The sequence below is a fragment of the Chlorocebus sabaeus genome, chromosome 10 (assembly GCF_047675955.1).
Source record: "Chlorocebus sabaeus isolate Y175 chromosome 10, mChlSab1.0.hap1, whole genome shotgun sequence".
Lineage (NCBI taxonomy): Eukaryota > Metazoa > Chordata > Mammalia > Primates > Cercopithecidae > Chlorocebus > Chlorocebus sabaeus.
Genome location: NC_132913.1, coordinates 93,550,690 through 93,578,221, shown reverse-complemented (window position 1 = coordinate 93,578,221; position 27,532 = coordinate 93,550,690). Strand labels below are relative to the sequence as shown.

General features: G+C 43.0%; 1 protein-coding gene across 7 annotated transcripts in view; it reads left to right on the top strand.

Moving 5' to 3' along the window:
* The first annotated feature begins 9,188 nt into the window (after window positions 1-9,188).
* Window positions 9,189-27,532, top strand: part of INO80D (INO80 complex subunit D) — a 94,526-nt gene continuing 76,182 nt past the window's right edge. For 2 of the 7 annotated variants that reach the window (XM_073019971.1, XM_073019969.1), the window contains exons 1-2: window positions 9,217-9,278; window positions 16,982-17,104. The gene's annotated coding sequence lies outside the window, so the exon portion shown is untranslated. The other 5 variants (XM_007965965.3, XM_007965962.3, XM_007965959.3 and 2 more) reach the window with 4 other exon arrangements.

Sequence of the window (27,532 nt, the reverse complement as noted above, 5' to 3'; positions counted from 1 at the left end):
CTATTATTATTAAAAAAATTTTTTTCCAACCTTTTCAGTCCAAGTGATTCTCCTGCCTCAGCCTCCCAAATAGCTGGGACTATAGGCTCATGCCACCACAAGTGGCATATATATACACACACACACACACAATATACACACACATGTATACACACACATACATATATGGAGTGCAGTAGTGTGATCTAGGCCCACAGCAATCTCTGCCTCCCAGGTTCAAGCGATTCTCCTGCCTCAGCCTCTTGAGCAGCTGGGATCACAGGTGTGTGCCACTACACCCGGCTATGTTGTAAGACGGGGTTTCACCACGTTGGCCAGGCTGGTCACGAACTCCTGACCTCAGGTGATCTGCCTGCTTTGGCCTGCCAACTGGCTAATTTTTAAAATTTTTTGTAGAGACATGGTCTCACTATGTTGGCCAAGCTGGTCTCAAACTCCTGGCCTCAAGTGATCCTCCCACCTTGGCCTCCCAAAGTGCTAGGATTGCAAACATGAGCCACTGTGCCTGGCTTGTGATGTATTCTCTATGTACTCTTTCTGAACCCCTTTTTATATTTTAAGACCTTGATTGAGTCTAAAGGGCACCAAAATCTCAGCTAAACTTAAAATTCTATCAATTATCTGGGTATTTAAGACTATCTGGGGCTGCGCGCGGCAGCTCACACCTGTAATCCCAGCACTTTGTGGGAGGCCAAAGCAGGCGGATTATAAGGTCAGGAGATCGAGACCATCCTTACATGGTGAAACCTCACCTCTACTAAAATGCTGGAACCTTGTGCTTTACCCACTATGCCATTTAATCCTCAGAATACCCCAGTGAGGCAGGTACTATTATTATCTCTAGTTTTACAAATGAGGAAACTGAGAGGGTAAGAAGTGCTATGGTCTGAATGTGTCTCCCGAGGTTTATATGTTGGAAACTTAATCCCCAAAGCAATGAGGTTGAGAGGTGGGACCTTTATGAGGTGATCAGGTCATAAGAGCTCTGCCCTACTGAATGGATTCATGCTGTTATCACAGAAGTAGGTGAGTTATTGTGGGAGTGGGTTCCTGATAAAAGGATAAGTTCTGCCACCTTCCTCTCCTTCCTCCCCACTTTCCCCCCTCACACATGTGCTCTCTTGACCTTCTGCCTTCTGCCATGGGATAACACAACAAAAAGACAATTGTCAGATGTCAGCGCCATGCTCTTGGACTTCCTGTCTCCAGAAGTGTAAGAAATAAATTTCTCTTCTTTATAAATTTCTCAGTCTGTGGCATTCTGTTATAGCAGCATAAAACAGACTAGACGAGGAGCTTGCCCAGGGTTACACAGTAGGAAAACGGTAGAGCCAAGTTTCCAAATCAGATGGCCTTGACTCCAGAGATCAAGCTATTAATCACTACAGCTCCTGTTGCACCTGTAGAAAAAACCCCCCAAAACTAACAAAAGCTAGAAAACAACTTAAGGTATTAGAGTAACAATAAGGTCAGTATAGACTCAGCTTGGCATCAGAAGGCTTCAGGGACAAGACTGTGAGCAAGTCATCAAAGCAGAGTGGGATTTAATTGGCAGAGCTGAGAACAGAGAGCACCAAAACAAGAATAGAGGCATGAGAACAAGAATGGCCATGACTAGATGTGTGGTGCAAAAAGAACATTAACCTAGTAGAAGGATGAGATCTAGTAATTTTTAGTAGACTCTTATCTGTTTTTTCTTTAAGAATAGAAGAAAATGCAAATACCTATAATACTATCATATGGCACCTAGGTATGCATAAATAAAATTCAAATTAGCCAGGCGTGGTGGCATGCACCTGTAGTATCAGTGACTCGAGAGGCTGAGGCAGGAGAATCGCTTGAACCCTGGAGGTGGAGGTTGCAGTGAGCCAAGATTGCACCATTGCACTCCAGCCTGGGCAACAAGAGCAAGACTTCATCTCAAAACAACAGCAGCAGCAAAACTTCAATGTTTACGGAGTAAATAGTACAATTTTCAGTTACTGAGGTCTTTTTTTCCTTCCTGGGGTACTAGAACTGGCTTTACCATTTAATATCTTTGATAATCTTTCCCTTGACCTGAGTTTAAGTCAAGCTATTTGGGTTGTGTTCATAGTTACTCTTTTTTGTTTGAATGCGAGGATTTTCCCTGCATTTTCCCATTCTTACCATCAAACTCTGGCAGTCTGTAACAACAACATGGTGAAGATGTTATAGCACAGGAAGTCCAAATTTATTAATGGGCTGTGTTCCCATGAACATCACTGTAAATTAGTTGTTTGGAACCTGGAATTTATTTTCCCATGGAAATAGTGGTTAAATTCCCAGCGGGTCTACAAAAGCTTTCTTAGCTAGGAATGCAGCAGAAATGAACACTGTCACCTTTGTGTTAGCCTCTGCCTATTATTCTGAGGTCTCAATGGATTTCTCGCCTTACTTCAATGTTTTAGCTAACCACCACTTTTGGGACAGTTTTTTTCATTATATGGAAAAGGCTGACTATCACTTCTGATTCCACCACCCAATCGTTCATACTGCTTTGGGGTGTTTCTTTTTACTAATTATTACTGAAAACATGACTTCAGTTGGGGAGCTGTTTTACTTTTTCCAAGATTATGAGTCAGTAAAATAGCCCAAGAATGCCTATAGTATACAGCGTCTACAATGTCACATTTTCCGCCTTTAGTATGATGAAAAGGCAGCACAACACTGACCATCTGGTTCCTGGAGGGTATCTTTTGGCCTTTGCGGGGGTTTAAAAACAAAACCAGGCCAGGCGCGGTGGCTCACACCTGTAATCCCAGCACTTTGGGAGGCTGAGGCAGGCGAATCACGAGGTCAGGAGTTCGAGATCAGCCTGACCAACATGGTGAAACCCTGTCTCTACTAAAAATACAAAAAATTAACTGGGTATATTGGCGGGCACCTGTAGTCCCAGCTACTTGGGAGGCTGAGGCAGGAGAATCGCTTGAACTCAGGAGGTGGAGGCTGCAGTGAGCTGAGATCACACCACTGCACTCCAGCCTGGGCGACAGAGTGAGACTCCGTCTCAAAAAAAAAAAAACAAAACCAAAAACCCACTTCTTGGCTTCTGGTATGAAATCAGAGGTCTAACTGCCTCAGGTTAGATGTTAGCATTAGGGAGATTACTTGATCAATGCTCATGTTTATTTTGACTACAGCTGAATATATAAATATATATACATAATATATGTGTGTGTGTGTGTGTGTGTGTGTGTATATATATAATTATTATTATTTTTGAGACGGAGTCTCATCTGTTGTTTGGGCTGGAGTGCAGTGGTGTGATCTTGGCTCACTGCAACCTCCACCTGCCAGGATCAAGCGATTCTCTTCCCTCAGCCTCCTGAGTAGCTGGGATTACAGGCGCCCGCCACTATGTCCAGCTAATTTTTTGTATTTTTAGTAGAGACGGGGTTTCACCATGTTGGCCAGGCTGGTCTCAAACTCCTGACCTCATGATTCACCCGCCTCGGCCTCTCAAAGTGTTGGGATTACAGGTGTGAGCCACCACGCCGGCCTTTTTTTTTTGAGACAGGCTCTCACTCTGTTGCCCAGGCTGGAGTGCCGTAGTGCGATCACAGCTCACTGTGACCTCCAACTTCTGGGCTCAAGTGATCCTCCCTCCTCAGCCTCCTAAAGTTTTGGGACTACAGGTGTGAGCCACCATGCCCAGAGCCTTGAATCTTTATTAAAGAAATTTCATAGTCAGTCTAAAGCTATGATGTGTATGTCGGCTAAATACAGTGTTTATCTCAGAAACACTTTCTTGTAACCACAATAAAACCCAAATCTTTGTTTTAGGCAGAAACATTACCAACAAATGTTTGCAAAACAGAAAGGCTTTAAAGTGAAAAAAATTTGAGTCTATGGCCATCATAACAGTGTGACTTTGAAAACTTTCAGGCTATGTGCATACTCCATTTCTATTCCCTCATCTCCTTGGGAGTTTTTTAAATTTTTTTTTTTTTTTTTTGAGACAGAGTCTCACTCTGTTGCCTGGGCTGGAGTGCAGTGGTGCGATCTCGGGTCACTGCAAGCTCTGCCTCTCAGGTTCATGCCATTCTCCTACCTCAGCCTCCCAAGTAGCTGGGACTACAGGCACCCGCCACTGCGCCCGGTTAATTTTTTGTATTTTTCGTAGAGACAGGGTTTCACCGTGTTAGCCAGGATGGTCTCGATCTCCTGACCTCGTGATCCACCCGCCTCGGCCTGCCAAAGTGCTGGGATTATAGGCGTGAGCCACTGCGCCCGGCTCCCTGGAGTTTTTTTATGTTTATTTTTTTGAGACAGTCTTGCTCTGTTGCCCAGGCTGGAGTGCAGTGGTACGATCTCAGCTCACTGCAACCTCCGCCTCCTAGGTTCAAGAGGTTCTTCTGCCTCAGCCTTCCTAGTAGCTGGAAGGCTAATTTTTGTATTTTTAGTAGAGATGGGTTTTCAACCATGTTGGCCAGGCTGGTCTTGAACTCCTAACCTCAGGTGATCCGCCCACCTTGGCCTCCCAAAGTATTGAGATTACAGGCATGAGCTACTGTGCCTGGCTGATATTTTCTTAATAACTTTTTAGTATACATAGTAATGTGGTCAATTTTTAGAAAATAATTAGGCAGGGTGCAGTGGTTCATGCCTGTAATTCCAGCACTTTGGGAGGCCGAGGTGGGTAGATCATGAGATCAAGATGGAGACCATCCTGGCCAACATAGTGAAACACCTCTCTATTAAAAATACAAAAACTAGCTGGGCGTGGTGGTGCATACCTGTAGTCCCAGATACTCAGGAGGCTGAGGCAGGAAAATCGCTTGAACCTGGGATGGATAGGTTGCAGTGAGCTGCGATCACGCCACTGCACTCCAGCCTGGCAACAGAGTGAGACTCTGTCTTTAAAAAAAAAAAAAAAAGAAAGAAAGAAAACTAAAATAATTAATACCAAAAGGTAGATCAATTAAAGATTCTAATGATATTAAAATTATTAAGGTTGTCGGGCAAGGTGACTCACACCTGTAATCTCAGCGCTTTTGGGAGGCTGAGGGAGGAGGATTGCCTGAGTTCAGGAGTTTCAGACTAGCTTGGGCAATATAGCAAGACACCATCTCTATGTAAAAAAATAATAATAAAAATAATTTTTAAAATAATATTGCCCGAGTGCAGTGGCTTACACCTGTAATCCCAACACTTTGGGAGGCCGAGGTCAGGAGTTTGAGACCAGTCTGGCCAACATGGTGAAACCCCATCTCTACTAAAAATATAAAAATTTGCTGGGTGTGATGGTGGGTACCTGTAATCCCAGCTACTCGGGAGGCTGAGGCAGGAGAATAGCTTGAACTCCAGAGGCGGAGGTTGCAGTGAGCCGAGATCGCGCCACTGCACACCAGCCTGGGCAGAGCGAGACTTGGTCTCAAAATAAAAAAAAAAATTAAGGCAAGCATTTCCTACTTCAACTAAAGGCCAAATGGCTATTTGTGAAATGAAGGCATAATAGAATAAGTTAATGATTTATACCATATAGTGCTCATTTTCAGGATCAGGAATAAAGTCTCTGTTAATCATAATGCGTTTGTTATTTTTGTTATTTATTTGCATTCCTCAAAACAACTGATAGATTAGGTGCTAGACTTCATGCATATGAAATAAGCCACTGGTTGCCACCAATGAAGGAAGGGGGCTCCAACAGTTGGCTACTCAGTTTGTTTTTGACAAAGAGCGTAGAGCAGGAACCTAGCACTTCAGGCATAGTGCACAGAATTGTGACAGGCACCTTGGACACTCTTAACCAGGAGAATTGAGAATCTTACTGGAAAGCTTTTGGGCCAAGAAGGTACATGATCCCTGACAGGAAAGACAATTATCCCATCTGTATTTTTTTTTTAAAGAAAAGAAAAATGTAATACTTTTTGGAGCTCTTACAGGAATTAAATAAGAAAACATAGATAAAAGCATCCAACAAGGTTATCAAGATGCATTAAGTGCTCAATAATGTAGCCAAATCTGAGTAGTGGAAACTTTATTGGGAAAAAAAATAGCTTCCTCAAATTATATCAGTAGTTTTAGCCTGGGTGTGGTGGCTCACGCCTGTAATCTCAACACTTTGGGAAGCAGAGGCCAGCGGATCACCTGAGGTCAGGAGTTCAAGACCAGCCTGGCCAATGTGGTGACACTCCGTCTCAAAAAATAAATTAATTAATTAAAAAAAAAAAAACAATAAAAATTATATCAGTTTTGTTAGCATTTGCAGATTCTACGAATCAGACATAGCAATTTTTTTTTTTTTTTGAGACAGTTTCTCTTGTCGCCCAGGCTGGAGTGCAATGGTGTGATCTCAGCTCACTGCAACCTCCGCCTTCCAGTTCAAGTGATTCTCCTGGCTCAGCCTCCAGAGTAGCTGGGATTACAGGCGCCTGCCACCACACCCAGCTAATTTTTGTATCTTTTTTTTTTTTTTTTTTTGAGATGGAGTCTCACTTTGTCGCCCAGACTGGAGTGCAATGGTGCGATCTCAGCTCACTGCAAACTCTGCCTCCCGAGTTCACGCTATTCTCCTGCCTCAGCCTCCCGAGTAGCTGGGACTACAGGCGCCCACCACCACGCCCGGCCAATTTTCTGTATCTTTAGTAGAGACGGGGTTTCACCATGTTAACCAGGATGGTCTCAATCTCCTGACCTCATGATCCACCCGCCTCGGCCTCCCAAAGTGCTGGGATTACAGGCGTGAGCCACCGCGCCCGGCCAATTTTTGTATTTTTAGTAGAGACAGGGTTTCATCATGTTGGCCAGGCTGGTCTCGAACTCCGGACCTCAGTGATCCACCCACCTCGGCCTCCCAAAGTGCTGGGATTACAGGCGTGAGCCACCATGCCTGGCCTCAAGTCTTGAATATTTCGCTCAATTGATGGATAAATATCATAGATTATAGCTAAGCAGAAGTCAAACTTTATAAAGAGGAAAGCACTGAAATGCTAAGCTGATGCAGCATAGCCCTATCCACTGGTTTCTTGGTCACAAGGGGTATTGCAAAAAAGGGTGTAGCCAGCTTAATGCAAACAAGCACATTTAATTTTAATTTTTATTTTTGGAGAAAGGGTCTCGCTTGGTTGCCCAGGCTGGTCTCAAACTCCTGGGGTTAAGCAATACTCTCACCTAGGCCTTCCAAATTGCTGGGATTACAGACATAAGCCATGGAATCTGGCCAAACACATTTTAATTTCCTGAAAAATTCAAAACATATCTATAAAGTCATGTCTTATATAAAGAAAAATAAGTTGTTAGAAAACATGTTTTTCAATTTCACTAGAAGGAAAGTAATTTTCCTTGTGATAACTAATGTGTTTGATGTCTAAATGTTTAAAAAAAATATTGTAAATAGAACATAACTTCACAACTGAGTTTTTGAAGATGATAAGAATCAGTTAATTTTACTTAACTTTTCCACCAAACAGAGAGGAAAAAAACCACAGAAGAAAATCCAGAATATTTAGGTAAGTACTATATTCAAAGTTATATGATAAAGGTTCAGCTAGAAACTAATAAATATTCGATATATGCATTACATCAACTCACTTTTAAATTAGGACAATTTCTAAATTTGGAAGTTATTTCTAAATGCTGTGTAATAAATTTTACATAGAAATTAAATATTCTACTGATTCAGGGCACTAATATAACAAATTCATTCCTGCCAGGTTAGTCAACATGTGTCAGAAAAGTACTTTTAATACAAGATTTAAATCATCATCCCCCGTAGAACATACAAAGATAGTCCATTCATTTTCTATTATTTTTCTCTTTCTTCACAAAAATTGAAAAATGTCTCTGCAATTCATTATCCTCCAACAAGCGTTCTATTGGAATTGATGCAAATGGGTATCCTTTGTCCCTCTCACCTCTATGCTAACAGCATTGTTTAACTCTGATCCCATGTATCTATTAAGCTTTGCTCATTTAAAAAAGTAAATTCATGACATCCACTGCAATATACAAGAAGTCACTCATACATGCTGGCAGCATATTGGAAGTTCTGAACGAACTAACAAAAATAGCCACATTTCTCAATTCTGTGACACAAAAAGCAGACAGCAACATGTGTAATGCACCAAAATCTAGCTAGAGTTTAAAGAATCTAAATAAATAAAAAAATTAAATGCCTGGATAGAATTCTTAATAAACTATTTTACTTAAAGAAAAATCTAAAGCTGTCTTTAAAATCTCTTTCCAGGTTTACTGTATCCTTTCTTCATAACAGAATTTCCAGAAACAGGGGTCGTTTTTAAATCCCCAGTGATATCTGCCTTTATTTGCACTGTGGAAAATGACACACTGTATCATGCCTTTCTGGACAGTCCATAGGTTTTATTTACATTGCCTTGAGATAGAGACGAAAGACATGTTTTTTACAATTGTCTTACAGCAATCTCAGTTTTGAGAGTAACATGTAACAAATTTTCATATGCAATATATGAAAATATGTAAATATTTATATATACAATAACATAACTAGACAAATAAATGAAGTTACTATTAAGTCTCTTTAAGTACAAATTTACAAACTGACCCCCAGCCACAGAACTTAGCCCTGTAATGGAGAAAGATTATTATTGGCCTGAAAAAATATTAAAATATCACTGTCACTAACGTGAAAAAAATTAGAAATAGAAAACAGAAAACAGTAATCACCGGAAAACCTGTGTCTTGTAATGATTTCTTTCCATCAGAAGATGCAGAAACATTTTTCCCCCTGGAGCAAATGAAAACGTTTCTCATGCACCCCCAGTTTCTTCCCTGCTTTCTCCCCCAGGCGCCGGTGTAGACTGCCGGTGTGGACTTTTTTCCAGAGATGAGGAGTAAAAATTTGTACTTTATCGGGAGCGGGTGCACTTTTCCCCCGGCCCCCCTTTGCTCTGCCTCCAAGATGGTAGGAAAGTTGTCGTTTCGGAGGGCAGAGGAGCAGCTCTCTGGTGTTATGTCCTCGCAGTGCCTGTAGTGGTGCTGTAGGAGGCTGCTGCCTCTACTTGTACAGCCCCGGCAGCCCTGCCTTCTTGGCTGGAGAGTATATTCAGGGATTTCCCCTTAATAATCACCGACCCTGGGAGCACTTTTTAGTTTCCAAAATAAAAATATGATCCTCACCCCTCTTGCTTGACAGGGAAAGGCTCTCGCCGGAGCCCAGGGGGGAGCAGTAGCAGCGGCAGCCGAGCTTCCTAGTCCATTGCCAGCGCCTCTCACTCTGATCTGTCAGCCCAGCCGAGGGAACAGGGGGGAAGGAGAAAAAAAAAAGCAACTGAAAGGTAAGCAGAGGCGGCCCCAGGCCCGGCCCACATCCCCGGGCTCCCGTAGGGCGGCGGGCTGGGCCGCGCAGGCTGGGCGGGCGGCGAGCGCGCTTACGTGAGGCCGGGGATTCGCCGGCCCACGCCAGGCCCCGGGCGGAGAATGAAAGGGTGAGTGGGGCCGGCGCCCGGGTGGTGGAGGCCGGGGGCCTGAGGGCCTCCGGGGCGCCCGCGGGCGGCGACGGCGGGCGGGCAGGGGTCCAGCCGGAGCCGGAGTGGGGCGAGCGGTGCGGCCTGCGCGGGCCAGGTGGGGGTGTGCAGCGAGATGGGGGGGCGCCGGTAGGCCTCGGGCCGGTAGGCCCCACGGTGGCCGCGCCCTGCCCCCGCACCCCGGGCCTCCGCGCGCCCCCTCGAGTCCCCCAGGGCCTCCGGGTGGGACAGCGGCGCTGCGGGGCCGAATCCCGCGCCGGCCCGGAGGCTCTCCCGCGGGGCGGCAGGCCCGGGCTGCCGGGACAGGGGCGTCAGGGCCTAGGAGTGGGGAGTGGGGAATGGGCGCCCGGCCCCCCTTTCCCCCGGTCTCTCGCAGACGCCCCCCAGATTCCGGTAAGAGTTGAATTTATTTATCCCCCTCCTCCGCGCTCCGGACGGCCAGGCCGGGGCGGGGCGGGGCGGGCGGCCTGGCGGGCGTGGGGTCGGGTGGAGGGGCGGTGAGGAGTCAGGTGCAGCCGCGGCCCAGAAAGTTTCCTTTTAGGTCGGAATTGGGGGCCGCTGTCTCTCCGGGGAGCCCTGGTCCTAGCGCCCGGGACCCCCCCAGGGCGTGGGGGAGCGCACTCGGCTATTTTGAAACTCTTTGCCAGTTCCTGTCCATTGAAGAAGGTACTCCGCCCCTGCACCCCTCGCCCGCGCCCCACCCAACTCCCCGCGAGCCCGTTCGGGGCTGCTAACTCCAGCCCGTTCCCCCTAGAGCCCCCCAGGTTGGGGAGAGGGCCTTCTCTTCCGGTTTGGAAAAGTTTGCAAGGGGTTTCTTAGCTTTATTAGTGACTGGGGTTTTTGGGGTGGGAAGGAGGAGGTAAACTCAGGTGGTGTTTCTGCCGGCCAGTCTTTCCCTATTGCCTTTTTTAGCCCTTACCCCACCAACTGGGGGTGTTATTTTCAGCTTGAGTACCCACCCCCTTTCATCCCGATTCCTTTGGGTCCAAAATCCCCCTTCTGGACAGCTCCGGCGGAGAGGAAGATGTAGGGAGCAGCGAGGAGACTGTCAGTGAGAGGGGCAGGATCAGGCACGGTTTCTGGAGCAGTCCCCAGATGTAGGAGTTTCCCCTCCTTTTTGGTCACTGTCCGGTAAAACCAACACCGGAACAGATCCCAAGGGGGAGACGTGCTTGTCAGATGGCTTGGAAGCCTCCGGGATTGGGAGGAGGGAGAGGAAGTGGGCAGGGCAGCTCCCGAAACAAGGTCTACAGTTTAAGGATCAGTAGTTCATTTATTCTGATAATCACTATTTAGATTTATGTGACATTCTTATATTCGACCTAGAAATAGAATAATGGAGATTTTAAGGAAACCTAAACTTGTTATTGCCGTAACTCCGAAGGGTCTGTGGAAGAGCCCTCGGAACCTCGGAAAACTACTTTGGTTTTGGCGGGGGGGGGGGGGGGGGGGTTGTATGTATAACATTTAAATGGAAAAAAATATAAAATATATATGTCTATGTATATATTTTATATGCATATATATACACATACATATTTTCACACACACACACGTATGTTTTCTGTTTAAATTGATTCAATTTTAGCTCTATTTTGGTGCCCTGAGCTCTGAACGTTAAAAGTAATAAACATAAATTTTCAAATGTCAATTTTCCGCTTTTCAGGGACAGGATGTTTCCCGTGGCTATGCTTACCTCCTTGTTGTTGTTGAGTGTTGAAATTGAAATGTTAATGAACCCTTCCACCCCCCACTGCCAGCCCCCATTGTGGGCGTGTTTGGTGAGGTTATTTTGCATCGTTTAATTGTTGGCGTTTTCCTTTTTTTTTTTTTTTTTTTCGGTGAGCTTAGGGCAGAGTGTTGTGTTTGTGTGCGGTGTCCTGCTTGGTAGCAGGCTGGAGTTTGCTGGCAGGAGATGTCCCACATTCTGCCCGCTCAGTACCACCAGCACTGTTAGTGAAAAGCTGCCACTTACAGGGCAATGGGTAACCCACGACTTTCAGTGCTGACTTCTGTGAGGCTTCGAAGTGAGACTCATGTGATTCTTCTAGGTGTGTGCCTTTCGTTTCCTTTGGTCTGCCTGAGATCAAATTCTCTTTCTCCACAATGATAGACATCCAGTCATTTAGCATTGAGCTTAAAGAAAATCTTGATATTTGAGATTGTATGGATCTGATACAAAAATGCAAATTACATTTAATGGTTGTTTTAAGTTTGTTGATTAATTGAAATTGCTTATTGACTTGGACATTTTCATAAACATGTGTGCCAAAAATCGTTACTTCTATTATAGTTTGTCCTTATTTTTAGAGCATATACTGAATGGAAAAAAATCATTCTTAGTCGTTTTTCTTGGGACATTTTAAGGTTTGAAAAAAATTATTGCCTCGTTATTTGGTATTTCAAAGGTGTATTGTTGATTTCACATTCCAAAGCTTTCCAAAACTATATATGTACAAATACCAAAAAAGTTTTGTACTTTTTCCCACCCTATCTCAAACATGTATTAATTTCCTAACCTGATCTCCTAATGGGCTACTTTATTTCCTGAAGGAATGACAGTTTTGATACTTTTAAAAGTTACATTCCATTTGAAATTAATAAAAGATTTTCAGGTCAAATACTGAATTAACTTTAAATTACTAAGGGAATATGCTTGTTTACTATTAAATGTTAGTTTAAAAAGTAAATGGTTAGTATAATTACAAGTCTGAAATAATCAAGTTTTCTTTCCTCTGGAAGATTTCTAGGAGAAAATTTGTATACCCCATTCCGACGTTTTCTCAGCAAATCATGTTGCTACTGTTTTTAGAGAAATAAAAAATTTTAGTTTAGAAGGAATTAAACATTTCTGAGAGCACCCAAAATTAATGACATTTCAAAAAAGTGCTAAACTATTTGTTCATACTTGAGATGTTCTTTGAGGGTTAGCAGCTCTCACTCTCCAGGTTTGGTACGGTGGTTATGGCTAATGAAAAGTCATTTATATTTGATTACAGTTAGAACAATATTCTCAGACAATTCTCTTCCCCCTCCCCCACACCCGGTAACTGGTAAAACAGTGGTTGAATAGGTGAGACTGGGTTGGAGGCAGCAAATTGTCCCCAATGCTAAGTCAGTTTAACTTATACATGCAGCTCTGTGCTAGGCAAAACAAACAGCAGCAGAGTCTCCTCACTCCTTCAAGCAAGAGTTTGTCCCAGAGGTCCTGACTGTAAAGGCTGATTTTTGACAATGCTCCTGGCTAGTTTGAGATACTGAGGAAATACTCAATTTAAAACCTTAAGCCTCACTCTGTTCCCTCCTTGCACGTAAGGTGACAGACTACTTGGTTCTCATCCTTTCACAGAATGTGATTTAAGATGAGTTTTTAGGCTGAGCGTGATGGCTCACGCTTGTAATCCCAGCACTTTATGGCTCACGCCTGTAATCCCAGCACTTTGGGAGGCTGAGGCGGTCGGGATTTCGAGACCAGCCTGACCAACATGGAGAAACCCCGTCTTTACCAAAAATACAAAATTAAAATTAGCTGGATGTGGTGGCGTATGCCTGTAACCCCAGCTACGTGGGAGGCTGAGGCAGGAGAATCGCTTGGACCTGGGAGGTGGAGGTTGCAGTGAGCCGAGATTGTACCATTGCACTCCAGCCTGGGCAACAAGAGCGAAACTCCGTCTCAAAAAAAAAAAAAAAAGACGAGTTTCTGGTGAAATTTTATTTGTAGTATGACATCCTACAGTGACACCTTTAGACTGGGCTTTGAGTTGTGATCCCAGTCCTTCCGCTGGGCAATTTACTTAATCTTTGGTTTCTTTAACTGAAAATGGGAATAAAATTCTTCGATATAAGGGTTAGATGAGATAGCCATGTGTTTGGCCCATAATAGTATTAATTAAATGTTAATTCCACTAGCCCACTTTTCTTTCTTTCTTTTTTTTTTTTTGAGTCAGGGGCTCACTGTGTTGTCCAGCCTGGAGTACAGTGGCATGATTACAGCTCACTGCAGCCTCAACCTCCTGGGCTCCAGTGATCCTCCTGAAGTGTGCCTGTAGTCAGCAAGGACTACAGGTGTGTGCCACCATACAAGGCTAATTTTTGTATTTTTGGTAGAGACGGGGTTTCCCCATGTTGCCCAGGCTGGTCTCAAACTCCTGGATGCAAGGGATCCGCCTGCCTCAGTCTCCCCAGTTGGATCATGACAATTACTTAATCTGATTAAGTCTCAGTTTTCTTCATCTGTAAAAGGGGATAATAATAGTACCTACTTCATAGGGTTGCTGTGAAGACTCAATGAGGAATTGAACATAAAGCCTTTAGAATGGTTCCTGGAGCATAACCTTTATATTTTCTTGGTGCATAACTTTTTCTGGTACATAACTTTTTTTTTTTTTTTAAAGATTTTTAATATTCTTGATGTGAATTTTTAATGAGTTCTTGCCTCAGTATATATTAATAATACTAATAAGTATTTGAGTACAGAAAGTATTATAATTACTTTAATGGGGCAAATAAATCTAGTTTTGCCAGTAAAAAATTGTGCAGTATATTCAGTTTCAGCGGCTTCATGTTAGTGTAGTCTCTGCTGTTTGAATTTGGAACTGGCCAATATAAAGGTATGGTAAGTACACCAAGGGCAAAGGAGCTTAAGGTGGGTTTGCTTTACTCCTGGTTCCCCTCTTTCAGGTTTTGAAGTGTTCTTGTGAGTCCCCACGGACGATAGTGTTGCGTGGTTTTGAAGGCACTGAGCAGTTTGTGGCCTTGATAGGCTCACTTTAGAGACCTGGGCATGTTTACGGGACTTGATTGGTAGGAGCAGCTGCTGGTTCATTCATTTAACAGATTAGCTTCTTTGTTGTAGCTCTGAGCTTTGCAATAGAAAGACACATTCTCTGCCCTTGAGGAGTTTTTAGTCTATTGGAGAAGAAAAATAAGCTGACATTTACAATGTCAATGTGAATGTTAAGTGATAGCTTAGCCTGGAGGAATATTCTTCTATTCTGGCTTAAAGGGCAGGCTAGGTTTTAAAGTGAGGGCTTTACAGGGGAAGTTTCTGTCCTAAGCGAATGGGAGGAGTTAGGCATTCCAGAAGGTGTGACCTGTAAGTAGGAATCACAGTTTAGGGACAAAAGACTATCCTGTGTTGCAAATTATGGTTCTGTTACCGCCCTGGAGTTGGAGGAGGAGGGGAATAAATAGTGAGAGGGAAAGGTCAGTCTGGCTAGGACCTAAGGAGTTTCTGTGTTAGGGTAAGGAGTTTGGATTTCTTTTATGTTACAGGCACACCCTGAAAGCCTTTGGCCACATAAATTACTTGAGATTTAGAGGATTTGAGTTGTACAGAGTAGGAAAAAGGAGAACAAGACTGTAATTAGACTAGTGAAGCAGCTCCTGACAAGAGATTTGAAGAGGGTTTGAACTAAGGTGGTGGCAATGGCAATTAAGAGGAGGAGGTGGCAGAGGCAGGTTAAGGAGGTAAGGTGATCTCATAGGTGGACTGGATGTAAAGATGGGACTCATCCTCACAGATGGCAGCTGAAATGACAGAAGTAGATAAATTTGGGCTAGTGAGTGGTTCTTAGTCTTAGACACTTCTCCAGAAAAATCCACATATGCAGTTGTATACATTTGGTTTGAAACCTGGGGTAGGCTTGTTACCATGGCTCACAACTGTAGTCCCAGCACTTTGGGAGGCCAAGGTGGGCAGATCACTTGAGTTCAGGAGTTTGAGACCAGCCTGGGCAACATAGTGAAACCCTGTCTCTACAAAAAATACAAAAATTAGCCAGGCGTGGTAGTGCATTTTTGTAGTCCCAGCTACTCAGGAGGCTGAGGTGAGAGGATCACTTGGACTCAGGAGGTCAAGGTTGCAGTGAACCTTGATCATACCACTGTGCTTCAGCCTGGGCGGCAAAGGGAGAACTTGTCTCAAAAAAAAAAAAAAGAGATAAAAGTAAGCCTATAGAAATGTTTTGTTGGACCTACACTTTTTGTGATGGTCTCTGATTTTTCATCAGTGCCTTTTCATATATGAGGAAACAGATTTATAAAATAACTTAGTCAGGGTTACATGTCTTTTTCTTTTCTTTTTTGAGACAAAGTCTCACTCTGTCGCCCAGCCTAGAGTGCAGTGGCGCGATTGGCTCACTGCAGTCTCTGCTTCCCAGATTCAAGCAGTTCTCCGCCCCAGCCTCCCGAGTAGCTGGGATTACAGGAGCCCACCACCGCACCTGGTAATTTTTGTGTTTTTAGTAGAGACAGGGTTTCACCATCTTGGCCAGGCTTGTCTTGAACTCCTGACCTCATGATCCACCTGCCTTGGCCTCCCAAAGTGCTGGGATTACAGGTGTGAGTCACCATGCCCGGCTACCTCAGCCTCCTGAGTAACTGGGACTACAGGCATGTGCCACCACGCCGGCTAATTTTTGTATTTTTAGTAGAGACGGGGTTTCACCATGTTGGCTGGGCTGGTCTTGAACTCCTGACCTCAGGTGATTCACCTGCCTTGGTCTCCCAAAGTGCTGGGATTATAGGCCTGAGCCGCTGTGCCCAGCCCTATCTTTTTTTAAAAACACAGAAGAGCTGGAAGTTCTGGGTCTACCTTTTTTATTTTTTTAAACTTTGCAACAACTTGCTGGAAATAATTTGAGCAAAGTTTGCCAAAGAGTGCCCCTGGCCTACTCTTCCAGCCCATGTAGGCATTTCATCTTGCACCCCTGTAAAGTAAGATTAAATGAACCTTGGAGTATACTGGCATGGAAGCAAGGGGGCCAAGAGAAAAGAACCCACTGACTGGTCAGAAAGGAGAGATTTTCAAGAAAGAGAAAGTGGTCAGCAGTGTCAGATGCCGCAGAGAGGTCCAGTTAGCTGAAGATGGAAAAGTGTATGTGGAATTCAGTAACAAAGAGGCCATGAGTTTCAGATTTTTAGAACAAAAGAACTTTGAGGAGTAGAGCTACAACTTAGTTTTTCTTCTTTCCTCTTGTCCTGTAATGCAGGGTTTCTGTAACAACAGAGAGTGACTGTGACATGGATAAGAACTCAGAAAGCATTTGTTGTGAAGGATTATTAACTGAACTAATAAATACTGTACCCAGATCAGTCAAACTGTGCTCATTCTGCTAGTGTTTTTCATCCCAAGAACATTAGTATTTAAGTGCTCTATAGAATGTAGGAAATATTTTGATATTAGATTTTTAATGAGGATTATAGGAAACTGTTCAGAAAACCACTAACAGCTAGAGAATGTGTTTTAGTCCTACAGATTCTAGATCAAAATGAAAATACAAATAAACCACTACTTAACTGCTTCTAACAGTAGTTTTTTTTTTTTTTTTGAGACAGAGTCTCTCTCTGTCACCCAGGTTGCCCAGTGTGGAGTGCAGTGGCGCAGTCTCGGCTCACTGCAAGCTCCGCCTCCCGGGTTCACGCCATTCTCCTGCCTTAGCCTCCCGAGTAGCTGGGACTACAGGTGCCTGCTACCACGCCCAGCTAATTTTATTTTATTTTTGTATTTTTAGTAGAGACGGGGTTTCACCGTGTTAACCAGGATGGTCTCGATCTCCTGACCTCGTGATCCACCCACCTTGGCCTCCCGAAGGGATGGGATTACAGGCGCGAGCCACCGCGCCCGGCTTCTAATGGTAGTTAATATTAAGTGATTACTATATGCTGGGGTTACAGTTCATGAAATACCTAATGTAATTATCCTAAGCAACTCAATGAGGTACATACAATTGCAATCTTCCCTTTACAGATGAGAAGACTGAAGCCTAAATAACTTGCCCAAGGTCTTATACTTAGTAATTAGCAAAACCAGATTTGAGCCCCCTCTCTGATACCTAGCAGAGCCAATGAGTGATCTCTTTTGCTGCATAAACTATCCTTACCTTTCTAATAGAGCAGGGAAGGACCTAGTGTAAAGTTCATTGAAATTCCTAATGCAAACTTATTTGTACAATGCTGTCTCTGAGTACAGTGTATGGCACATACTAGACATTCAATAAGCATTATTTTAAAATATTCTGGTTTGAACTTGATTATAATGAACGTTGTTTATATTTTTGAGTGATAAGCAGTTTTCTCACTGCTTCTTTCTCTTCCAGTTACATCAGTTGATAGATTTTCATCATTCCTCAGTCTGATTTTATTATTTTTTACATTTATAATATAGATGTTAGGTTCTTAAAATCAATATAGTCATGTTTAGTATCTCATTACATTTTTATGCTTCATCAAGTTGAATTAAAACTCATTTAAAAAAGATATAACATGAAAAAATGTTTTTAAGAGTTTATGATACTCTAAATATGATTTTAACAGGATCCACTCTTTCTGGGATAAGTAAATATTCTTTTCATTTGCATTAAGTATATTAGAAAACAAACATTCTGATAATTTAGTAGGCTGATGTTAGTTTTATTTATTTTATTTTGTTTATTGTAAAGACAAGGGTTTCACTACATTGCCCAGGCTGGTGTTGAACTCCTGGGCTCAAGTAATCCCTCTGCCGTGGCCTCCCAACATTCTGGTATTACGGTGTGAGCCACTGTGCCCAGTCTCACACTAGGGTTTTTTGTTTTGTTTTGTTTTGTTTTTTTGGTATGGAGTCTTACTCTGTCGCCCAGGCTGGAGTGCAGTGGTGCGATCTTGGCTCACCGCAACCTCCACCTCCCGGGTACAAGCAGTTCTCCTGTCTCAGCCTCTGGAGTACCTGGATTACAAGCATGCACCACCACGCCCAGCTAATATTTGTATTTTGTAGAGACTGGGTTTCACCATGTTGGCCAGGCTGGTCTTGAACTCCTGACCTCAAGTGATCTGCTCGCTTCAGCTTCCCAAGGTGCTGAGATTACAGGTGTGAGCCACTGCACCTGGCATCTCACGCCAGTTTAAAAAAAATTATAAGGTATGGACTGGGCACGATGGCTCATGCCTGTAATTCCAGCACTTTGGGAGGCCAGGGTGGGTGGATCACTTGAGGTCAGGAGTTTGAGAACACCCTGGCCAACATGGTGAAACCCCTCGTGTCTACTAAAAATACAAAAATTAGCCAGGCGTGGTGGCACATGTCTGTAATTCCAGCCACTTGGGAGGCTGAGGCAGGAGAATCACTTGAAAATGGGCAACAGAGGTTGCAGTGAGCCGGGATCGTGCCACTGCACTCCAGCCTGGGCAACACAGTGAGATTCTGTCTCTCAAAAAAAAAAAAAATTATAAGGTATTTCGTAGATCTAGGCTCTTTAAAAGTGGTAGGATATGAAATTACAGATGGCAATTAGAGAAAAATAGTGTGGCAGTGAAATGAACATGTTTCTGAACTAGGAGAATCAAAAGAACAGCAATGACATAGATTCCACATGGAGGTGATAAAGTGGTAGTCCCAAAGAGAATAATGTTCATATTTTTGTCAAATTGTTTTGCGGTTGTCATTGGAAGACTGAAAGGGCTGCTGGCTGCTTTTGTTAAGTGTATCTTCTTTACTTTTCTACTTGATAATGTCTTATTCCTCTGTATTTGTAAGAAGTAAGAAGCTATGGAAATGAATTGTTCAATTTTCCTATTAAACTCGGTGTATAATATCAAAGAGGATTTTTTTAGATTTTTTTTTTTGAGACGGAGTTTTGCTCTTGTTGCCCAGGCTAGGGTGCAGTGGCGCGATCTCGGCTCACAGCAACCTCTGCCTCCTGGGTTTAAGCGATTCTCCTGCTTCAGCCTCCCAAGTAGCTGGGATTACAGGCACGTGCCACCACACCCGGATAATTTTGTAGTTTTAGTAGAGACAGGGTTTCTCTATGTTGGTCAGGTTGGTCTTGAACTCCTAACCTCAGTTGATCCTCCCACCTCAGTCTCTCAGAGTGCTGAGATTACAGGCGTGAGCCACCGTGCCTGGCCCCAAGGCGGATTTTTATTAAACCTAAACCTAATCATATTTCCTACTGGTGTTTTTTTTTTTTTTTTGAGACAAAGTTTCGCTCTGTGGCCCAGGTTGGAGTGCAACGGCGTGGTCTCAGCTCACTGCAACCTCCGCCTCCCGGGTTCAAGCAATTCTCCTACCTCAGCCTGCATAGTAGCTGGGATTACACCCACCATCATGCCCGGCTAATTTTTGTATGTTTGTAGAGATGGGGTTTCACCATGTTGGCCAGGTTGGTCTTGAACTCCTGACCTCAGATGACCTGCCTGTCTTGGCCTCCCAAAATGTTGGGATAACAGGAATGAGCCTCCGTGCCCAGCTATTTCCTACTCTTGAATTCTAGTATATGGATATTTATGCTGTTGAAATATTTCTCCTGTGAGACTTGAATATTTTCTATTCTCAGTAATGGTTATTTCCGTTTTTTGGTAATAACAGTGTATATTCTGCTGCTGCTCTACAGTGCTTAATTACCTGCATTTTCTCCTTTAAGGGAGCATAGGTCTGTTTATATGCTAAGCAAGTTGTCTTCACCGCTGAGGATGATATTTGCTAGAACTGTTAATAAATTTAGTTTGGCTAAGGTTTTTTTTCTTCCCTTTTAAAGTGATATTCATCATGTATTAAAAAGTAGAGCTTGGCTGGACGTGGTGGTTTACGCCTGTAATCCCAGCAGTTTGGGAGGCTGAGGCAGGAGGCTCACTGAGACCAGGAGTTTGAGACCAGCTGGGCAACATAGTGAGACACCCCCCTTTTCTAAAAACAAAAACAAAAAAAGATAGTGCTTAGTTTTAGCCTTTTGGTTGCATGAATTAGGAAATGTGATAGGCTGAGCGTAGTGGTTTAGGCCTATAATCCCAGCACTTTGGGAGGCCGATGCTAGTGAATGGCTTGAGCCTAGAGGTTTGAGACCATCCTGGGCAACACGGTGAATCCCCATATCTACTAAAGATATGAAAAATTAGCCGGGCATGGTGGCATATTCCTGTGGCCCCAGCTCCTTGGGAGGTTGAGGTGGAAGGATCACTTGAGCCAGGGAGGTCAAGGCTTCAGTAAGGCGTAATCATACCACTGCACTCCGGCTTGGGTGGCAGAGCAAGACCCTGTCTCAGAAAAAAAGAAGGAAAGGAAAGAAAGAAAGAAAGAAAATGTGATAATATTTATATATCAGGGTCTAAAAGACGTTTGATTAAGATTACATGGGCTTTATATATTGTATGTTTCCATTCTTATTTATATCTTGCACTGAATGCCAAAGAGTGAAAGTTATGTGAACATCATCTTTAGTAAAATCAGGGTAAAAAATGCCAGCTGTGGAAGGCTAGGGGTAAAGAGTGAAAAATATGTAGGATTTTTTCTGAGAACTGCCTTAGTGCGTTTGTCATAACTTCTTTATTTAAAAAGGAGAAGTTTATTAACGTAGAGAAGACCAGATATTCATCGGTTTCCAGTTTACAGAACAGTGATTTTGATACTACAGTAATACTCAATTAGAAGAAATTTAGGCTGGTTGTGGTGGCTCATGCCTGTAATCCCAGCACTTTGGGAGGTGAAGCAGGAGGATCACTGGAGGCTAGGAGTTCGAGACCAGCCTGGGCAATGTAGTGAGACTCCATGTCTAAAATAAATTAAAAAGTTAGTTGGGCACAGTGATGCATGCCTGTAGTCCCAGCTACTTGGGAGGCTAAGGTAAAAGGATCACTTGAGCCCAGGAGCTTGAGGCTGCAGTTAGCTATGATTGTGCCACTGAACACTCTAGGCTTGACAAGAGAGCAAGACTCTGTCTCTTAAAAAAGAAAAAAAAAAAAGAAGAAAGTTAGATTTCAAAGTCATTACAAATTATTATTAATGTATTTGTTGTAAAAAAAATTCTATAGTAAGTATGCTTTATGGTTTTGATATTATTGTGGAATATTTTACTATTCAAAATTTTAAAAGATATTTGTGATTAATGATAGCAAATACTGACATCTCTATTCTTCCTTCTCCAAACCAACTTTAAAAATAGGGAGAATTAGAAACAGAAACTAAACTGAAGCTTTGACAATTACTGTAACCTTGTAACCAAAATATATGAATTATGGCCAGGCACGGTTGCTCATGCCTGTAATCCTAGCACTTTGGGAGGCCGAACTGAATGGATCACCTGAGGATAGGAGTTCGAGACCAGCCTGGCCAACATAGCGAAATCCCGTCTCTACTAAAAATACAAAAAAATTAGCCGGGCGTGGTGGTGGGCACCTATAATCCCAGCTACTCAGGAGGCTGAGGCAGGAGAATGGCTTGAACCAGGGGGCGGAGGTTGCAGTGAGCCGAGATCAAACCATTGCACTCCAGCCTGGGTGACAGAGCGAGACTGTCTCAAAAAAAAAAAACAACAAAAACTCCCTCAAAAAACCCAAAATATATGAATTAGTACTATTAAGTGCAGTGAAAACTGAACCAGGGCAAGAGAAGATGCCAAGACAGGATGATTTCCTCTGTAGACCCAGGCAAAGTAAAGGAAGAAACTTTCTCCCAAGAAAGTAACACACCCCGAGGACAAAACCAGTAATCCCCGTGCAAGGATGGCAAAGTTGGATCTGTATGTTGGGCTCCCTGTGTGGCAGGAGGGGTTGGGCTGAGTTACAAACCGTGCAGTCCTACCAGTTTTGTAGGAAGTTCAGAGTGGAGGAGAAACTGGCAGCAAGCAGCCTTTCAGCTGCTGATCTTGGTCATGTGAAGAGAAATAAAGCCTAAATTATCACCCCACCCCCAAATCTATGCCATGTGGGCTCCTGTGAGTTAGGGAACATAGTCCAGCATGGAGTCAAGCCTCAAGGGAAAGTGAAAAAATAGTTCCTATGGTGGAAGGTGGGGGTGAGACATAGCTCCTCTGAAACTAGAGTTTAAAAATGAGCTATAAAAGCTCAAGAAATAAAAGACAACAGAAGGATATAAGAGTGAGCTGGTGGAATCAGGGTACAAAATAAGAGAAAAGTAACATTGCAGAAACATTCAAAGCAGCAAATATCAACTGTAGCTGGGGGTAACGGAGTCAAGCTTGAGAAATTTGAGCAACCCAAAATGAACAAATAAAAATGAAGAAAGACTAGAGAGAGTGATAGATAGGGAATACAGTAAATCTAGCATGCCAATAATTGATACCCCTGAAGCTGTCGGCAGAATAAATCAAGCAGAAAGCAATGTCAACACATTAAGGAAGAGTTTCCCACAAGAAAAGAAGATTTGAAGGCAGGTGTGGTAACATGCACCTGTAGTCCCAGCTACAGTGGAGGATCGCTTGAGCCCAGGAGTTCAATCCAGCTTGGATATTATAGTGAGACCTCATCTCTTTTTTTTAAAAAAAAAAAAAAAAAAAAAAAAGGCCGGGCGTGGTGGCTCATGCCTGTAATCCCAGCACTTTGGGAGGCCGAGGCGGGCAGATCACCTGAGGTTACGAGTTCGAGACCAGCCTGACCAATATGATGAAACCCCAGCTCTACTAAAAATACTAAAATTACCCGGGCATGGTGGCATGCGCCTGTAATCCCAGCTACTCAGGAGGCTGAAGCTGGAGAATCGCTTGAATCCATGAGATGGAGGTTGCAGTGAGCCAAGATCGCGCCATTGCACTCCAGCCTGGGCAACAAGAGTGAAACTCCATCTCAAAAAAAAAAAAAAAAAAATTTAAAATTTTAGAACAGTGTCTAGTCTTTAAATAGACTTTTACTGTTAGGTCAAAATGTAAAAAAAAAAAAAAAAAAGAAAAAAAAAATCAAGTCCGCTAGAAAATCAAGAAACTGGCCTCAGGCTTTTTGAACATGAAACAATATATACAAAGTCAGTAGATTAAAAAATGTACAACCCAAGAATTTTATGTCCGGACAAGCTGTTAAGTATAACACCAATTGACATCTTTTGTTTTCTTTTCTTTTTTTGAGACAGGGTCTCATTCTGTTGCCCAGGCTGGAGTGCGGTGGTGCAGTTTTGGCGCACTGTAGCCCAAGCAATCCTTTCATCTCAGCCTCCCAAGTAACTAGGACTACAGGCATGTGCCACTACACCCGGCTAATTTTTGTTTTGTTTTGTTTTTAACAGAGGTGGTGTTTTCCCCGTGTTGGCCAGGCTGGTCTTGAACTCCTGACCTCAAGTGATCCACCCACCTCACCTCGGCCTCCCAAAGTGCTGGGATTATAGGCGTGAGCCTCTGCACCTGGCCTAATTTTTGTATTCTTTATAGAGATAGGGTTTCGCACTGTTACCCAGGCTGGCTTTGAACTCCTGAGCTCAAGCAGTCTACATGCCTCAGCCTCCCAAGGTGCTGGGATTATAGGGGTGCACCACCATACCCGGCCAACATATATTTTCAAATGGAAAAATCATGGCTTATAGTTTCCACATATTAGCTCTTGGCAGGGAAAGAAAAGAGAGGAGACTGTGTTATAAACTATTAAATCAAGAAGTGAATGGAAGACTAAGTTAAAAAAATTATTTTGCATTGAATAAATTTAAATGTAGAACTAAGAACAACAACAGGAAAAAGCCTTGAGAGTTAGGGCTGCGTAGGTCGTTGCAAGTCTGGAAATTTTTCTAACATGGGATCAATTGCAGTAATGCTGATAAGTATACTAATTTTCTTAGTGTGGAGTAAAAAAGTGTTATCTAAAGGAGATAGACTGTAATTCTTCTAAGAAAACAGACTACAGTTGACCCTTGAACAACTTGAGAGTAGAGGTACCAACCCCACATGTTGAAAATCCACATTATAACTTTTTTTTTTTTTTTTGAGATGGAGTCTCGCTCCCATTGTGCAGGCTGAAGTGCAGTGGCTCACTGCAAACTCCACCTCCCAGGTTCAAGCAATTCTCCTTCTTCAGCCTCCCGAGTAGCTGGGATTACAGGCGCCCGCCACCATGCCCGGCTAATTTTTGTATTTTTAGTAGAGATGAGGTTTCACCATGTTGGCCAGCTGGTCTCGAACTCCTGATCCCAGGTGATCCACTCATCTCGGCCTCCCAAAGTGCTAGAATTACAGGCATGAGCCACCACACCCGACCATATTAGAACTTTTGACTACCCAAGAACTTAACTGATAGCCTACTGTTAACTAGGAGCCTTGCTGAAAACATAAACAGATTAACACATATTTTGTATAGGTATTATAATATTGCAAACAGTAAGCTACAGAAAAGAAAATGTTATTAAGAAAACCATAAGGAAAATATATTTAGTATTAATTGGAAGTGGATCATCATAAAAGTCTTCACATTAGATGGAGGAAAAAGAGAAGGGTTGGTCTTACTGTCAGGGTAGCAGAGGAGAAAAAAAATCCACGTATAAGTAGAACTACACAGTTAAAACCTTTGTACTGAATATAGTGAAATGTATAAAGGCTAAAGGCAATACAAAATATAATAGGATTAGGATGAAACAGGTCATAAATATAAAATTATAAATTGGATAAACTCATTTATTAAAAGAAAATGACTTGGACCAGGCAGGGTGACTCACTCCTGTAATCCCAGCACTTTGGGAGGCCCAGGCAGGGGGATTGCTTGAGACCGGGAGTTCAGGACCAGCCTAGGCAACATGGTGAAAGCTCGCCTCTACAAAAACTACAGAAAATTAGCCATGTGTAATGGTATGTGCCTGTAGTCCCAGCTACCCAGTAGACTGAGGTAGGATTGCTTAAGCCCTGGAGGTTGAGGCTGCAGTGAGTGGTGATCGTGCCACTGCACTCCAGCCTGGGTGACAAGAGTGAGACACTGTCGGCCTCAAAAAGAAAAGAAAAGAAAAAAAATTGCTCAAAAGTAATATGATTCAGATTGGGCAAAAAGTCAAACCCAACAAGAGTTGCATCTAAAAGGGATCAGCAAATAACATGTTAGTAAATAGTTTTATCTTTGTGGTCGTATGATATCTGTTGCAACTACTAAATTTTACCACTATAGCACAGAAGCAGCCATGGACAGTATGTAAATGAATGAGCATGGCTGTGTTCCAATAAAACTTTACTTACAAAAACAGACAGTGGGCCACATTTGTCCTGTAAGAAATAGTTTAGTTTGCTGACGTGTGATCTAAAACATAATGTGGCTAGGCACAGTGGCTCATGCCTGTAATCCCAGCACTTTGGAAGGCCAAAGCGGGAGGATATCTTGAGTGCAGGAGTTTGAGACCAGCCTGGGCAGCATAGCAAGACCCAGACTCTACAAAAAATTTAAAAAATTAGCCAGATATGGTGGCCCGCACTTGTAGTACTGGCTACTTGAGAGGCTGAGGCAGGAGGATCTCTTGAGCCCAGAAGTTTGAGGTTGCAGTGAGCTATGATCATGCCGCTGCAATCCAGCCTGGCAACAAAGTGAGACCCTTCCTCAAAATAAAAAATAAATAAAAATAAAACACAACACAGTGCCTCAAAAGTTGAGAACAAAAGTATGGGCAAAGACTCAGTTGATAAATTCAAACCAAAAAAGCAATAGTTCAAATATTTGTGTCAGACAAGGTTGAATTCATCACAAAATGCATCAATTGAGTTGCATTTGTTGTTGTTGTTTTTTTTTTCCTGAAACAGGGTTTCCCTCTGTTGCCCAGGCTGGAGTGTAGTGGCACCATCTCGGCGCACTGCAACTTCATATCCTTCTATCCCTACCCTCAGATTTCTTTCTATGATTTGTAAAATCCTCTCATACCTACAGACATGTAGATTCCTCTTTTTTCTTGAAGTTCTTATAGGTTTCTTTGAACTAATTTGTGAAAGATACGTGTGTGTTTGGCTTGTGGGTGAGTAGAGCAAAGATGGTGAAAAATGAAAAATGACATGGATTTACTTTGAAATATTTCCTGTCCCAAACATCCAGGGCAGCTAAATTTAAATGTTTATGTTTTATAATTTTCAAATTTAAAAAATTTTAATGGGCACAAAATAATTGTACATATTTGTGGGGTATATAGTGATGTTTTGATTCATATAATGTATAGTGATCAGCAGGGTAATTAGAATATCTGTCATCTCAAACATCATTTTTTTGTGTATTGGAAACGTTCAATATCCTCCTTCTAGCTATTCAAAACTATGTAATAATTATGGTTAACTATAGCCATCCTACAGTGTTAGAGAACATTAGGGCTTATTCCTCCCATCTAGCCATAATTTTGTATCCTTTAACAAATCTCTTCCTATTCTCTTCTTTCCCCTACCTTTCCCAGTCTTTATCTTGTAGTCTGTATTCTACTTTTTACTTCTTGTTTTTTTTTTTTTTTGGAGACAGTTGCACTCTGTTGCCCAGGCTGGAGTGCAGTGGCGCCATCTCAGCACACCGCAACCTCCACCTCCTGGGTTCAAGCGACTCTCCTTCCTTAGCCTCCCCAGTAGCTGGGATTACAGGCGCCCACCACCACACCTGGCTACTTTTTGTATTTTAGTAGAGACAGTATTTCACCATGTTGGCCAGGCTGGTCTTGAACTCCTAAGCTCAAATGATCCACCTGCCTTGGCCTCCAAAATGCTGGGATTACAGGCATGAGCCACCATGCCCGGCCTGCTTTTTACTTCTAGGAGATCAACTTTTTTAAGTGACTACATAAGTGAAAACATGTGTGTTTAATTTTCCATACCTCATTTATTTCACTTAAGATAATGTCTTCTAGTTCTATCCATATTGCTGTGAACAAGAGAATTTTTTCTTTTTTTTTTGGCGGGGATGGAGTCTTGCTCTGTCGCCCCTGCTGGAGTGCAGTAGTACGATCTCGGCTCACTGCAACCTCCGCCTCCCAGGTTCAAGTGATTCTCCTGCCTCAGCCTCCCGTGTAGCTGGGATTACAGAGTGCCACCACCCTCAGCTAATTTGTGTATTTTTAGTAGAGAAGGGTTTCGTCATGTTGGCCAGCTGGTCTCAAACTCCTGACCTCAGGTGATTTGCCTGCCTTGGCCTCCCCAAGTGCTAGGATTACAGGTATGAGCCACTGTGCCCAGTGCCCAAGAATTTCATTCTTTTTAATGGCTGAATAGTATTCCATTGTGTATATATACCACATTTTCTTTATCCATTCATCTGTTGTGGGACACCTAGTTTGATTCCATATCTTAGGTATCATCAATAGTGCTTTGATAAACATGAGAGTACAGATATCTCTTTGATGTATTATTTCCTTTTCTTTGGAAAAATGCCTA